This window comes from Schistocerca serialis, chromosome 11 (genome assembly GCF_023864345.2).
Source record: "Schistocerca serialis cubense isolate TAMUIC-IGC-003099 chromosome 11, iqSchSeri2.2, whole genome shotgun sequence".
In the NCBI taxonomy this organism is placed as follows: domain Eukaryota; kingdom Metazoa; phylum Arthropoda; class Insecta; order Orthoptera; family Acrididae; genus Schistocerca; species Schistocerca serialis.
The window spans coordinates 137,327,814-137,343,104 of NC_064648.1; positions in this window are offsets into that span (position 1 = coordinate 137,327,814).

Sequence of the window (15,291 nt, forward strand, 5' to 3'; positions counted from 1 at the left end):
CGCCACTGAAGCGGAGTTACTAAATACAGTTTTCCGTAATTCCTTCACGAAAGAAGACGACGTACATATTCCAGAATTCGAAACCAAAACAGTTGTTAGCGTGAGTGACAAAAGTAGATTTGTGTTGCGAAACAACTCAAATCACTTTACTAAGGCAAGTCTTCAGGTCCAGATGATATAGCAATCAGGTTCCTTTCAGAGTATGCAGACAACACCGCCTTTCTTATGAATCATATACAACCGCTCACTTGACGAAGAGACTGTTCCTGAAGACTGGAAAGTAGCACAGGTCACACCAATATTCAAGAAAGGAAATAGGAGTAACCCATTTAATTACAGACCCAAATCAATGACCTCAATTTGCAGTACGAGTTTGGAGCACATACTGTACTTTAACATTATGAATCACTTTGAAGAAAATGACTTATTGATACATAACCAACACGGCTTCAGAAAATATCGTTTTTTATTCCCATCAAGTAATGAGTGCTGTCGACAAGGGATCTCATATCGATTAGATATTCCTAGATTTCCATAAGGTTTTCGATACCGTTCCTCACAAGCGACTATTAATCAAATTGCGTGCATATGGAGTATCGTCTCAGTTGTGTGGTTGGATTCGTGATTTCCTCTCCGAGAGAGATCACAGTTCGTGGCGATAGACGGTAAATCATCGACTAGAACAGAAGTGATATAAGGCGTTCGCAAGGTAGTGTCATAGGCCCTCTGCTGTTCCTGATTTACATACATGATGGAGATATCTGAGCAGCCCCCTTAGATTGTTTGCAGATGACGCTGTAATTTACAGTCTAGTAAAGTCATCAGACGATCAATTTCAACTACAAAATGACCTAGAGAATTTCCGTATGGTAAGAAAAGTGGCAATTGGCACTAAGCAAAGAAAAGTACGAGGTCATCCACATGGGTACTAAAAGAAATCCGAGTAATTTTGGGTATACGATAAATCGCACAAATCTTAGGGCTGCCAATTCGACTAAATACCTAAGAATTACAATTACGAGCATCTTAAATTGGAATGACCACATAGATAATATTGTGGGGAAGGCGAAACAAAGACTGCGCTTTGTTGGCAGAACACTAAAGAGACAGCCTACATCACACTTGTCCATCCTCTGCTGGAATATTGCTGCGCGGTATGGGATCCTTACCAGGTAGGATTGACGGAGGACATCGAAAAAGTTCAAAGAAGGGCAGCTCATTTCGTGTTATCGCGAAATAGGGGTGAGAGTGTAACTGATAGGATACGCGAGTTGGGCTGAGAGTCACTGAATCAAAGGCAGTCGTGATTGAGGAGAGATCTAGTTACGAAATTTCAATCTCCAACTTTCTCTCCCGAATGTGTAAATATTTTGTCGACACCCAACTATGTAGGAAGAAATGGTCATGATATTAAAATAAGAGAAATCAGAGCTCGAACGGAAAGATATAGGTCTTCCTTTTTCCCACGCGCCATTCGAGAGTGGAGTGGTAGAGTAGTAGTATGAAAACGGTTCGATGAACCCTCTGCCCAGCACTTGAGTGTGAATTGCAGAGTAACCATATAGATGTATATGTAGATGTGATAAGTTTCATATTTCAATGCTTTAGGTATTCAAACCAAACAAAGAAAATTACGCACCACGTGGAGCGTAGAACGACCGCCCGCCGGCACACACGATGGACAGTCTACGACCCTGTCCATCACGCCACGCATACAGTTAACACCTCCCTTATTTCTGATACATAGTCCTACTCGAAAAAGTCAAAAGCTGATTTTTGTCTGTAATCTTGTGAAGAACATTAACTACTTGTTTCTCGCCATTAACGGTGTTCCACGCGCGTGTTTCACTACGAAGCAGGAAGCAGTGTCGTGCATTTTCGCGGTACGTATGAACAGCGAGACAATCAGAGCACAAGTACTGGTTACAGAGACACTGACTGTACACAATTTTTAAGATAAAAGTTACGTAGGTAAAGTACGATTAAGATAGACGTTGATGGCTGTTAATACGTCAGAATGTCTGAAAGGTTCTTCCACACTGACATAGTAGTAAGGTATCGAACACATAAGTTGGACCTACTTCCAATAGCGGAGCACCACCAGTTTAGGAGAGCTACGGCTGCAGACCAGTGAGCGCGCTTGCGTTTGTTTACATCTGGTTTGCTCTTATGATGAAGTACATGCTACATACGAACCCCGTAGCCCCACCCTTTATTTCGCATTCACGTTTATGCTCTTATCCGTCTCTCAACCGTATCTTCTTATTCCACACCAACCTACACCTCTTGCTGTGCTACCGAGTACTGAAAGCTTGTTCCCAACAAATAAGTAGGATTCTCAGCCACATATGAATTTTTCCACATAGACTGAAATACGCTGTTGTTCAACAACGGCATAAAAAAGGGGATAGGTCTGATGCTAACAACTACCACCCAGTCTTAGTCCTGACATCTTTATCCAAAATTCTTCAGGAGCAGAATCTCTTATCTGTAAAAATGACATACTAATTAAATGTCAGTTTGGTTTTCAGAAAGACTTTTCAACAGAAAATGCTATATATGTGCTTTCACTGATCAAATATTAAATGCACTGAATAACCGAACTTCATCCATTGGAATATTTTGTGACCTCTCAAAGGCTTTTGATGGTGTGAATCATGAATTTCTTCTAGACAAGCTTAAGTATTGTGGCATGAGTGGGACAGTGCACGAATGGTTTAATTCATATTTAACTGGAAGAAAGCAGAAGGCTCAAATTAACAGTACAAATAGTCTGCGAAAACCAGCGGAGTCCTTTAACTGGGGAGGTATCAAGAACGGTGTCCCACAGAGTTCAGTCTGTTTCCTTATTGGTCTTAATATACATTAATGGCTCGCCACTCTGTATTGATGAAGATGCAAAGCTAGTTCTTTTTGCTAATGATACAAGTACAGTAATCACACCCAAGGAAATTGTAAATAATGTCTTTCACAAAATTACTAAGTGGTTCTCTGCAAGTGGACACTCATTAAATTTTAAGAAAAAACAGTGTATACAATTCTGTGCAGTAAATGGCATAAAAACATTGATAAATATAGGCTATGAACGCAAGTCTGTTGCTAAGGCAGGGTATTCAAAATTTCTGGATGTGTACACTGATGAGAAATTGAATTTGAAAAAACATCGATGATCTGCTGAAATAGGTTGAGCTACTTACGCTACTGCGGTTATTGCAAAATTTTGGTGATGAACATCATTAAATTAGCCTACTATGCCTATTTTCATTCACTGCTTACACATGGTATCGTATTCAGGGGCAATTCGTCACTAAGAGGAAAAGTATTCATAGCACAGAAGGGTGTGATCAGGCTAACAGCTGGAGCCCACCGAAGATCACCTTATGGACGTTTATTTAATGAACTTGAGATATTCACAGTACCTTCGACATACATATAGTCATTTATGAAATTTGTCATTAATGACCCACCCCAATTCAAAAGTAACAGCGAAGTGCATAGCTACAACACTAGAAGAAACCATTATCTTCACTACTCTGGATTAAATCTCACTTTGTCACAAAAAGGTGTGAATTATGTTGCCACAAAAGTATTTGGTCATTTACCAAATAGCATTAAAAATCCGGCAGATATCTAACCAACATTTAAAAGAAAATAAAAGTATTCCTGAATAACAACTCCTACTCAATAGATGAATTTTTAAACATGAAGTATTAACTATAAAAATATTTACTATTTTGTGCAAAGAAAACTTATGTTCAAGTGACACATCCCACATCGTTACGAAATGTATTAATGCTCTATGCAACAAGGATCAATGTATGTACGTATGTATGTATGTATGCAGACCAATTTGTCAACACAACCCATATTTCAGGGAGGTGGCTATCGTATCAGCCCCTCTTTGTGGAAGTTTGTCTACAACCACCTGCATTGCTATTTTTCATTTACTTACACAAAAGACGATGAAATTACTCCCAACGTATTAATGACAAGAGATCCACTTGCTGTGATATAAACTGTGTATTCCTTCCTCTACGCAACAGCAACACACTTTATACTGTAGGCAACTACAGATGTAACAATGCGTTCTTCTTAAAGCCGCAACAGTTGAATAATTCTTTATTTGTCCTAATAAAGTATTACTCAGGAGCACCCGTTTGGTTTGACAGGAACATGTATGTGAATCTTCAGTTTCTCCCAACTTATTTTTTGATGGAACAGTCCACAGGTGAACTGCCTGTTCGTAGTGTCCGACGGGCACGCTATGAACCGAAAGTACAGCTATGGACTGTTCCATCAAGAATATGTATAATAGTTGAGTTCTGCAGCGAGATTTGTAGCTGATACTCTGTATCTTGATATCGTTCTGAGCATTGACAAACACTTATCAGAAGAGATTCTGAGGATGGCTGGTTTTACTGCCAAAGTGTTTCAGTACTGGTCCTTTACGTGGGATACTGCTTCACTCGTCCAGATACCCGCTTAGCAGAAAACCGACTACTTTTTTTGTAAGTGTACGGCACAGTCACTGCCTGGAGATGCACGATTATTAATAGAAGTGAAGACTAAGTCCCTAACGCCGGGAATTTTGACAACTTTTCTAGCAAGAGGATCAATTTTAGGTCAACGTAATAATTCATTCATTTCTGCACTAACACATATAGTCTTACTGACTACCCAACAGACTACCTTGTCACCAAAAACATTACTCTAGAAAAGTGAAAATATCAAAATTCAATGGAACAGCGTTCTGTATTAAAACACATTTGCGTGACTTAACGTGCTGACGATTGCTAATGCAGGACTGGGGGAAAGACGCGAACAGATTAGTTGTACTAAATTCGGCAGTTTTCGTGGAGCCGACTGCTTCGGGAAATATCTGATTCAATGCTCCACTATGGAACTGTCAAAATGCGTCTAGCTTGGTTTGATTTCAAACCATTCGGAATAGGATCAGACTGTCCCAAGGTCTACGCAGTATCCTGACGTAAAGTAATTGTTTAATTCCTCAACAGTCGAAGTTGCCATAGCATCTTATCTACTTGCAGAAGCAGTGTTCCGTCATTCTGTTCTGTTATTCCTAACACGCACAATAATCCTTTTATGGATCACATGTGTACAAATACGAACCTGTATTTCGGGGAAAAAAATTCAACAAAATGGCGCGAATACGAGTAGAAATCTCGTCCGAGCCTATGCTTTTCACTCGCCTAAAGTCCGTAGAACAGCAGAATTAATAGGAATGTCGGTGGGACTTTAAAATAACAAGATTTGTAATACGAAATTCGTTAGTATTTTGAGAGTGTAATAACCGAACGCGGTTTGCTTTATACGCGATAGTCTCCATAGTTAACCTAAATGAAACCTTACAGTTACCGTGACTTTGCAAAAACAAACCAAAAGAAAAGAAAGAAAATAATTCAACACTACAGGAACGCATGAAAACAGTTGTCCTTACGTTATTAAGGGTGTGGGTGTAGCAGAAGAAATTCTCGGCGCAGAAACAGCAGCACGAAATCCCAACGCAGAACGTCTCACTGGACACGACTCGCTACTAAGGTGACAGACGCCTGAAGCGGCAGGGCTGTGGCACGCAGTCAGTGCTGCCAACGGCTGCGAGGCCGGCAGGTACCAACTGCAGTCTGCTACGGGGGCCTCACAGGGGGCAGCGCTTCCAGGGACCCCGCGCAGAACATGCGAATGTAATACGAAGACTGTCGTCCTAATTTTGTTATTGCGGACAAGCAGAAAAAAATAAAGTAACATGTTTGTGAAAGTACTTTTAGAGCTATGTAATCCAATTCTACGCTCACTGTGACACTGCTGTGGCCACTGGAGTGCCTCTCAGAAAATTATGCCCGCACCGGGGTAGGGGGAACCAGCGGCTGTGAGACGGACGCGCCGCAGCAGTATCTGTTGTCAACACACGGCCGCTGCCCACGCGTCGATTCGATTCATTGCTGCTCGCTGCCTCTCCGCGCCATTTCTACTCATTGCTGTGGATAACAATGAACCATTACATCCTACTCGTCAGCAGGTTGTTTCCCACAGAAGGATTTTTTTATCGTCGTCAGTTTAAACATATGCCTGCACTACTTCGCCACTTCACGTGTTGTGTGTGCACTGTGTGTCAAGATACAGTGTTTTTCCCTGTCCTGTGGAGTTCAAAGAGCCAAAAGGGAAACCTTTCATGAAAAGGACAGATTTAAAAGATACGATTCATGTATTCAAAAGATCAAGAAAAAGCTACAACTGAACAGTTTTTGAACTCACAAAAAGGCGCTTCCGGAAAATTTCTCCGACCAACAACGTCAGACAGTGAGACTTAAGCGTGCTTAAAAGGCCATGTCGTTAACAGCAGCCTCTCATCGTGTGGTGCTTCAGATGCAAGTGAATACAAGCACTGGAACACGGACCCCCAGCTGTCCCACATGCGGGTAGGCCTACTGCTAGCAGTTGTGAAGCAGCCACGAGTTTGGACCCAGGCACTTGGCCTAATAGGTTAACATCCTCAATGATAAGTGAAATTTTACATAAAGGCCCTAATAACATTGTAAGTTTTGAGTATCCTTTAAACGAGAATGGAAGAAATGTTTCAACTCATTTTTAACATAAGAAGTTTACTAAATTGAGAAAAACTATGATCGTAAATGGCTTAAGTATTCGAAACCTACCGACAAAGTTCTTTGTTTTTTTATTGTAAACATATTCGATCTCCTTCAAACAAGCTATCAGGTGATGGACTCTGTGACTGGGTTCATTTAGGAAATCGGCTTCAAGAGCATGAATAATAATTTAACAACATAAACAGTACAAGAAAGTGGGTAGAATGCGAGTTAATTTCAAACAATAAAGTGGTGTTGATCATACTGACCTTGAACTACTGGAAAAAGAGAAAGAACATTAGCGTCAGATTCTAATATGAATTATACTCACCATCAGGTACCTAGTTCAAAGTAATATTGCCTTAAAGGGAGGCAGCGACAAGCTCTATCAAGGAAATAATGGTAGTTTTCTTGGTTTGATCGAAAGACAGCAGAATTTGAACCCATTTTGCAGGAACATTAGAGGTGGGTAAAGGCTCAAGTAAGTCATGACCATTTTCTTGGAAAAAAACATTCAAAATGAACTCATAAATCTGCTTGCCAACAAAGTAAAAAACAGCGTTGTTAATTCTGTAATCGAAAGTAAATAATTTTCTGACATGCTTGATTGTACTCCTGATACGTGCCACAAGGAACAAATGACATTGATTGTTAGGTCTCTAAATTTATCAGAAGACGCAGCGACTGTAGAAGAACACTTCCACGACTTCCTGAACGTCACTTCAGCAACAGGAGAAAGTTTGACTGAAACCGTTTTCTCGATACTAGATGAACTAGGACTCGATATTCATGACTGCAGAGGTCAAAGTTATCGAATATGAAAGGTGATGCAAGTGGTGTTCAAGCCAGAATATCAAGGTGCAAACCAAGAGCATTTTATATGCCATGTGCCAGTCACAGTCTTAATCTCGTGTAATCAGATGCGGCGTAATCTACTGCAAAAGCAGTCACATTTTTTGGTGTAATTTAAAGAATATACGTTATTTTCAGTGCGTCCACTCAGAGATGGGAAATCTTATTGTACAGGGGGCCAGCTTTAACAGCGATGAATCTTTCAGATTCAAAGTAGGGTGTAGAGTGTAAAAGCTGTTAAAGTGCCAGACGAGAGAAGTCAGAGGCGCCCTTCCTGAGGTGAGCGACGGCGCTGTTGAATCCAAAACAATGAGCGAAGCTCACTCGCTTGCTGTGGACGATTTGAAAAGCTTGAGTTTATTGTAGGCGTTGTCGTATAGTATGGCCTTGTCTTTGCCATTAGCGCAGCAAGTAAGGCAGTTCGAGCAGCAAAACGTTGACGTGAAAGTAGCAACTAAATATCTCGAAAGTCTAGTTACGTTTATTGGAAATTTCGCGAAAGAGGTTTTGTTAATGTGCAGTTAACAGCGAAAGAGATAACTGAAACTTCGCAGACTTGACCAAAATTTGGAGAAAGGAGAACTGGCAAGAAGGCGAAGCAATTTCATTATAAAGGTGACGACATGGTTTGCAGAGCTCAACCGTCAGAGGAGACATATAGGATCGATTTTTTCTACCCTGTCGTTGAGACAGTGTTAAAAAGTTTGAAACAGAGGTTTAGTCAAATGCTAAGTATCCCGGAGTACTCAACTTTTTGTTTTCTCTAGACAGTTTAAAATACACTCCTGGAAATTGAAATAAGAACACCGTGAATTCATTGTCCCAGGAAGGGGAAACTTTATTGACACATTCCTGGGGTCAGATACATCACATGATCACACTGACAGAACCACAGGCATATAGACACAGGCAACAGAGCATGCACAATGTCGGCACTAGTACAGTGTATATCCACCTTTCGCAGCAATGCAGGCTGCTATTCTCCCATGGAGACGATCGTAGAGATGCTGGATGTAGTCCTGTGGAACGGCTTGCCATGCCATTTCCACCTGGCGCCTCAGTTGGACCAGCGTTCGTGCTGGACGTGCAGACCGCGTGAGACGACGCTTCATCCAGTCCCAAACATGCTCAATGGGGGACAGATCCGGAGATCTTGCTGGCCAGGGTAGTTGACTTACACCTTCTAGAGCACGTTGGGTGGCACGGGATACATGCGGAAGTGCATTGTCCTGTTGGAACAGCAAGTTCCCTTGCCGGTCTAGGAATGGTAGAACGATGGGTTCGATGACGGTTTGGATGTACCGTGCACTATTCAGTGTCCCCTCGACGATCACCAGTGGTGTACGGCCAGTGTAGGAGATCGCACCCCACACCATGATGCCGGGTGTTGGCCCTGTGTGCCTCGGTCGTATGCAGTCCTGATTGTGGCGCTCACCTGCACGGCGCCAAACACGCATACGACCATCATTGGCACCAAGGCAGAAGCGACTCTCATCGCTGAAGACGACACGTCTCCATTCGTCCCTCCATTCACGCCTGTCGCGACACCACTGGAGGCGGGCTGCACGATGTTGGGGCGTGAGCGGAAGACGGCCTAACGGTGTGCGGGACCGTAGCCCAGCTTCATGGAGACGGTTGCGAATGGTCCTCGCCGATACCCCAGGAGCAACAGCGTCCCTAATTTGCTGGGAAGTGGCGGTGCGGTCCCCTACGGCACTGCGTAGGATCCTACGGTCTTGGCGTGCATCCGTGCGTCGCTGCGGTCCGGTCCCAGGTCGACGGGCACGTGCACCTTCCGCCGACCACTGGCGACAACATCGATGTACTGTGGAGACCTCACGCCCCACGTGTTGAGCAAGTCGGCGGTACGTCCACCCGGCCTCCCGCATGCCCACTATACGCCCTCGCTCAAAGTCCGTCAACTGCACATACGGTTCAAGTCCACGCTGTCGCGGCATGCTACCAGTGTTAAAGACTGCGATGGAGCTCCGTATGCCACGGCAAACTGGCTGACACTGACGGCGGCGGTGCACAAATGCTGCGCAGCTAGCGCCATTCGACGGCCAACACCGCGGTTCCTGGTGTGTCCGCTGTGCCGTGCGTGTGATCATTGCTTGTACAGCCCTCTCGCAGTGTCCGGAGCAAGTATGGTGGGTCTGACACACCGGTGTCAATGTGTTCTTTTTTCCATTTCCAGGAGTGTATATACAGGACGAAGAATTTAAAATGCTGTCTACAAACCTTGAGAAAGAGCTAACTGTAAACATAAACTGTGAATGTTCGAAAGACATTGTTGCTTCAGCTCTTTTGACAGAAATTAATGTGCTCAGAGAAATGGCGCCCTATGACGTGAAAACTCCTACGTTAAAACTGATATACTCGAATGATTCTGCAAACCCGCTTCACGGGATTTACATCGCCCACAGTATTTTGCCAGCCGTGCCAGGAACTGTCGCCTCCGCTGAAACAAGCTTTCCACGTTCAGAGCTCGTCAAGAATTATTTCCGAAGCGGCGTGTCGGCCATGTTGTCAATAGAACACGGCGTGGTTCCAAAATTGAGTTCTGAAGATACTATTCATGAATTTGCTCTTCAAATAGCGAGGAAAAGATGTTTTGTGTATACCCTTTGTGTTTATAACCTACAACTCAGTTAATTTCTTGTGAACACAGAGCACAGTCGAGTGATGAAAACATTGAAGCAAAATTTGTGAACCTTACCTGATTTTGAATTTCATTGAATTGGAAGGATTCCCGTAGCAGTCTTATTATTATTATTTTTGTAATAACCATAACTATTAAGATTTCTTCTCCAACTAACTATTTTCCTACAGCGACAGTAGATCCCCTGCGGTAACAGTCTACTGATGCACTGGTACTGCGTTAATGACGGAAGTTAGAATTCTTTTGAACATCACGGATATATGTGAGCTGTGTTGGAGGATGGACTGGGAGTTTTGGGGGGGAGGGTGTGGGAGAGCCCTCGCAGAACTTGGGCACACGTCCCCACGCCGGCTGAGCCCTGCTCACCCACTGCTGGCTCTGGAATTTCCTGTAAGCAGGCTTTCACGCCAACACTACTTTGTCTGTTCCCACTACCCTTCCCTGTACGCGTTCAATATTCCCCGTTAGTTCTCTTTGTAATGGGTCCCACACACCCGAGCGATAGTCTAGGATGGACCAGACGAGTGTTCCGTAAGGTGTCTCCCTTGTAGACTCACCGCATTCATCCAGTGTCTCGTCCACTCTGCGATCTAGTTTACCTACAACTGAGCCTATGTGATATTCCCATTTTATATCACCTCAGTGTGCCACACTCATGTCTTTGTATGAGTTGACTGATTCCAAAAGTGACTCATTAATATTACAACAACCTTAGACTACGACGTCTTTGCGTGTTTTTAAGAGCACAATTTTGTACGTAACTTCTCTGCAAAACAGACTGAAGTGGATGACAGAGTGTTCGTCGAACCACTTTCACACGATTTTCCATTTCTGCCCACTTAAAGCAATTTGTCAAATCCTGCTTTACTTTGAAATCATGTGAAGATATGAATAAAAAATTGTACAGCTTCTTTCAGACACTCCTTCATTATAGATAATATATCATTTCCACAAACTGTGGCCTGACTGTTAACATTGCTTCCAAGGTCATTAGCATACGACGTGGACAGTGGTGCATGCAACACACATCCCTGAGGCGTGTCTCAAGCTACTCCCACACCTGTTGGTAAGTCTCCTTCCCAGATAACATGCTGCGTCCTCCAGATACCTAGACAGATGGACAGGTAGATGGACAGAGACGGGGAAAGTGGGGGGAGGGAGGGAGGGACACAGGCAGAGCTGGAGACAGAAGCGCCTCATTCGCGTGCAGGGGGCGGCCCCTGCCTTTCCGCCCCTCGTGGTGGATGTCGCCGCAGTCCGACACACACACTGCCGACACTCCTTCCCGCTCTCTATACACCCCTGACAGCAGCGCTCAAAGCGGACACTAAGCTATAGCTCTGAATGTGATATACGAGGAATGCGAATAGCATCATTTATATTCATTTGTAACACAGTTTTTCAACAGGGAACGTCTTAATGCTGTAAAAATCTGCAGTAACTAAAACATTACACCTCTTTATTTTTTTTTTTTTTTTTTTTTGAATTTCCTAAGGACCGTGGGAGATATGAAGTGGTACATTTCGGGACGTTTTACTTACGATTCTCCTGTAAGTAACATATATTTAATGAAGGATGTCGTTTTCTTACAAGGGAATCAAAAAGGCTAGTAAACAGCGGAAGGCTTGACCTTCAGCAGAAAGACGACGTGAAGTTTTGTTCACAACACCTCCAGTCGGATCAATGAACGCGAGACATGGGAAACTTCTCTGGAATGCAGTATCTGCGTTACGTAAGGTACCAAATAAGCCAACACAACTGTTGATGAAATGAAAAACACACAAATGTGGTAATAAGACATCAAAAACAATGAAACTTTTCCAACACGGATCACATCAATTCCACAATTGTTGCTACATCTCTGCCAAAAACGGCAAGAATCTTACAACAGATTCGCTCTTGAAGCAAAAACAATTACTCTGAAAGAAATATTCGTCTATTAGAACACCGATAGAAGTGTAAGAATCTGTGAATCATTAAGCTACATATAAAACTGTTACGTGTCAAAGAGACTGTCCATCATGACAGGAACAGAGAGCAAACGAGATATATTTTCTCATGCTTCAAATACACTCCTGGAAATTGAAATAAGAACACCGTGAACTCATTGTCCCAGGAAGGGGAAACTTTATTGACACATTCCTGGGGTCAGATACATCACATGATCACACTGACAGAACCACAGGCACATAGACACAGGCAACAGAGCATGCACAATGTCGGCACTAGTACAGTGTATATCCACCTTTCGCAGCAATGCAGGCTGCTATTCTCCCATGGAGACGATCGTAGAGATGCTGGATGTAGTCCTGTGGAACGGCTTGCCATGCCATTTCCACCTGGCGCCTCAGTTGGACCAGCGTTCGTGCTGGACGTGCAGACCGCGTGAGACGACGCTTCATCCAGTCCCAAACATGCTCAATGGGGGACAGATCCGGAGATCTTGCTGGCCAGGGTAGTTGACTTACACCTTCTAGAGCACGTTGGGTGGCACGGGATACATGCGGACGTGCATTGTCCTGTTGGAACAGCAAGTTCCCTTGCCGGTCTAGGAATGGTAGAACGATGGGTTCGATGACGGTTTGGATGTACCGTGCGCTATTCAGTGTCCCCTCGACGATCACCAGTGGTGTACGGCCAGTGTAGGAGATCGCTCCCCACACCATGATGCCGGGTGTTGGCCCTGTGTGCCTCGGTCGTATGCAGTCCTGATGGTGGCGCTCACTTGCACGGCGCCAAACACGCATACGACCATCATTGGCACCAAGGCAGAAGCGACTCTCATCGCTGAAGACGACACGTCTCCATTCGTCCCTCCATTCACGCCTGTCGCGACACCACTGGAGGCGGGCTGCACGATGTTGGGGCGTGAGCGGAAGACGGCCTAACGGTGTGCAGGACCGTAGCCCAGCTTCATGGAGACGGTTGCGAATGGTCCTCGCCGATACCCCAAGAGCAACAGTGTCCCTAATTTGCTGGGAAGTGGCGGTGCGGTCCCCTACGGCACTGCGTAGGATCCTACGGTCTTGGCGTGCATCCGTGCATCGCTGCGGTCCGGTCCCAGGCCGACGGGCACGTGCACCTTCCGCCGACCACTGGCGACAACATCGATGTACTGTGGAGACCTCACGCCCCACGTGTTGAGCAATTCGGCGGTACGGCCACCCGGCCTCCCGCATGCCCACTATACGCCCTCGCTCAAAGTCCGTCAACTGCACATACGGTTCACGTCCACGCTGTCGCGGCATGCTACCAGTGTTAAAGACTGCGATGGAGCTCCGTATGCCACGGCAAACTGGCTGACACTGACGGCGGCAGTGCACAAATGCTGCGCAGCTAAAGTGCGCGTCATTTATGGCGGCGGCCGAGTTTAGGTTCTTTCTGCGCATCTGACGTCACAAAACACAGTCAGCCAATGAACAGAGAACGACGTTGCGAGAGCTCGACTGCAGTGCAGAGCACGGACGAGTGTCTTCAGTTTTAGAAACGTTCAGTCATAAATAAAGTAATTGAACAAAAGCAATGTCTTGATAGCAGACTTTCTATGAAAGAAAGTTTGGAAAAAGCATTCTTTATACTAATTGCTTCATATTCTATTAATAAATTAAAGCAAACAAGCAGCAAGCCTCCTAATTCAGGCGATAGCAAGGAAAGGTGTTCGTATCATTCTCACTAACAGCTTTTTCGCAATAAAGAATAGCGGTATTTGTTTATTTCCTGTTGTACTTCGACGAAACGTGAGTAATTCACAGTCATACCAACAGTATTTGTCGGTATTTTGCGTGATAGTTTAAAGTCCTTCGGGAAATGTATTGTATGACAAGCTGCGTTAGCGTAATGGTTAAAGTGTTTGAATGATAAGCAAAAGATTCTAAGTTCAAATCTTGTCCAGTGCTTACTATTTTCTTTATTTAAAAACAATATCGAGGTGTCTTACTTCATGAATTTTATTCGTTTGAATGTAATTTTTTGAAATTTCTAGTGGCAACTAAAATCATCATACGGAAAGTATACGCTTTTGACTTTTACCTCTGCAAACTCTTCAAAATTTCGCGCAATGGTTTACTTCTTTACTACATCTAATGCTGCACAATACCTGCATTGAACATCGAAACAAAATTAAGTAAGTTATGGGGGGAAGGTATCCGTCAAGAAGATGTATAAAAATCAAATTTTGGGGGCAAATAGTTTTTGTGAAATCGAATGATAAAGTGTGTCAAAGGAGTCGAAACACCGTGTGTCTGCACAGGCGAGCAGTGCAATGAAGACAAAATCGCGGAATGCGGGGACCACGTCTCTGTAGCAGCGAAAGGGTTAATGCGGCCGTGGTGGCTTTACTTCATAAACTGCGCGCTCAACCCTAAACGTAAGTTTGCGAACTATACTATTGCGCTGCTTCTCTTGGCGCGTACAACTGGCAACGCAGCAATCTACCGCGTCTGGGCGGGCATGCGCGAACCGCCAAGATAAAAGAATTGAACTATAGCGCCATTCGACGGCCAACACCGCGGTTCCTGGTGTGTCCGCTGTACCGTGCGTGTGATCATTGCTTGTACAGCCCTCTCGCAGTGTCCGGAGCAAGTATGGTGGGTCTGACACACCGATGTCAATGTGTTCTTTTTTCCATTTCCAGGAGTGTATGTGTTTACGTTCTCTTTCTTTAAGAGGAGCCAGCTGCAGTTAAACAAATTATTGCTTCACGAGTAAATTGTAGGTTACGTCACAGAATCACCTCGGTCGGCGCTTTGTCGCGATTTTTTCAAACTGGGCGACTGTTATTAGAAAATAGTTTCCAGCTTTCCACAATAACGATCTTTTTATAAAAATAAATATAATTCGTATTTGTTTCGATATTTTGGAGTATAATATTGGTGGAATCAGTGTATGTGCAGCTTTGTCGAACAAATTTATTACAAATTAGATTTTGTATGATACTGTTCAAAGCATCGTGTTCCACAAACCTCAACTTCGCACTCTACATAAAACACACGTGCTTTTCTTCTCGCTTTTTTCCGATTGGCAACATACACGACATTTTCGCGTCGGCGCCTGCTTTTACGCGAAAGACTGTGTGTGTTATTCTGGAAGATGTCGTCCCACCAGACGTGTCGGCACCGACACCTGTCAAGGTTCCGTGCTGAGAGGATCAGCTGACATCGATACTGCCTCTTT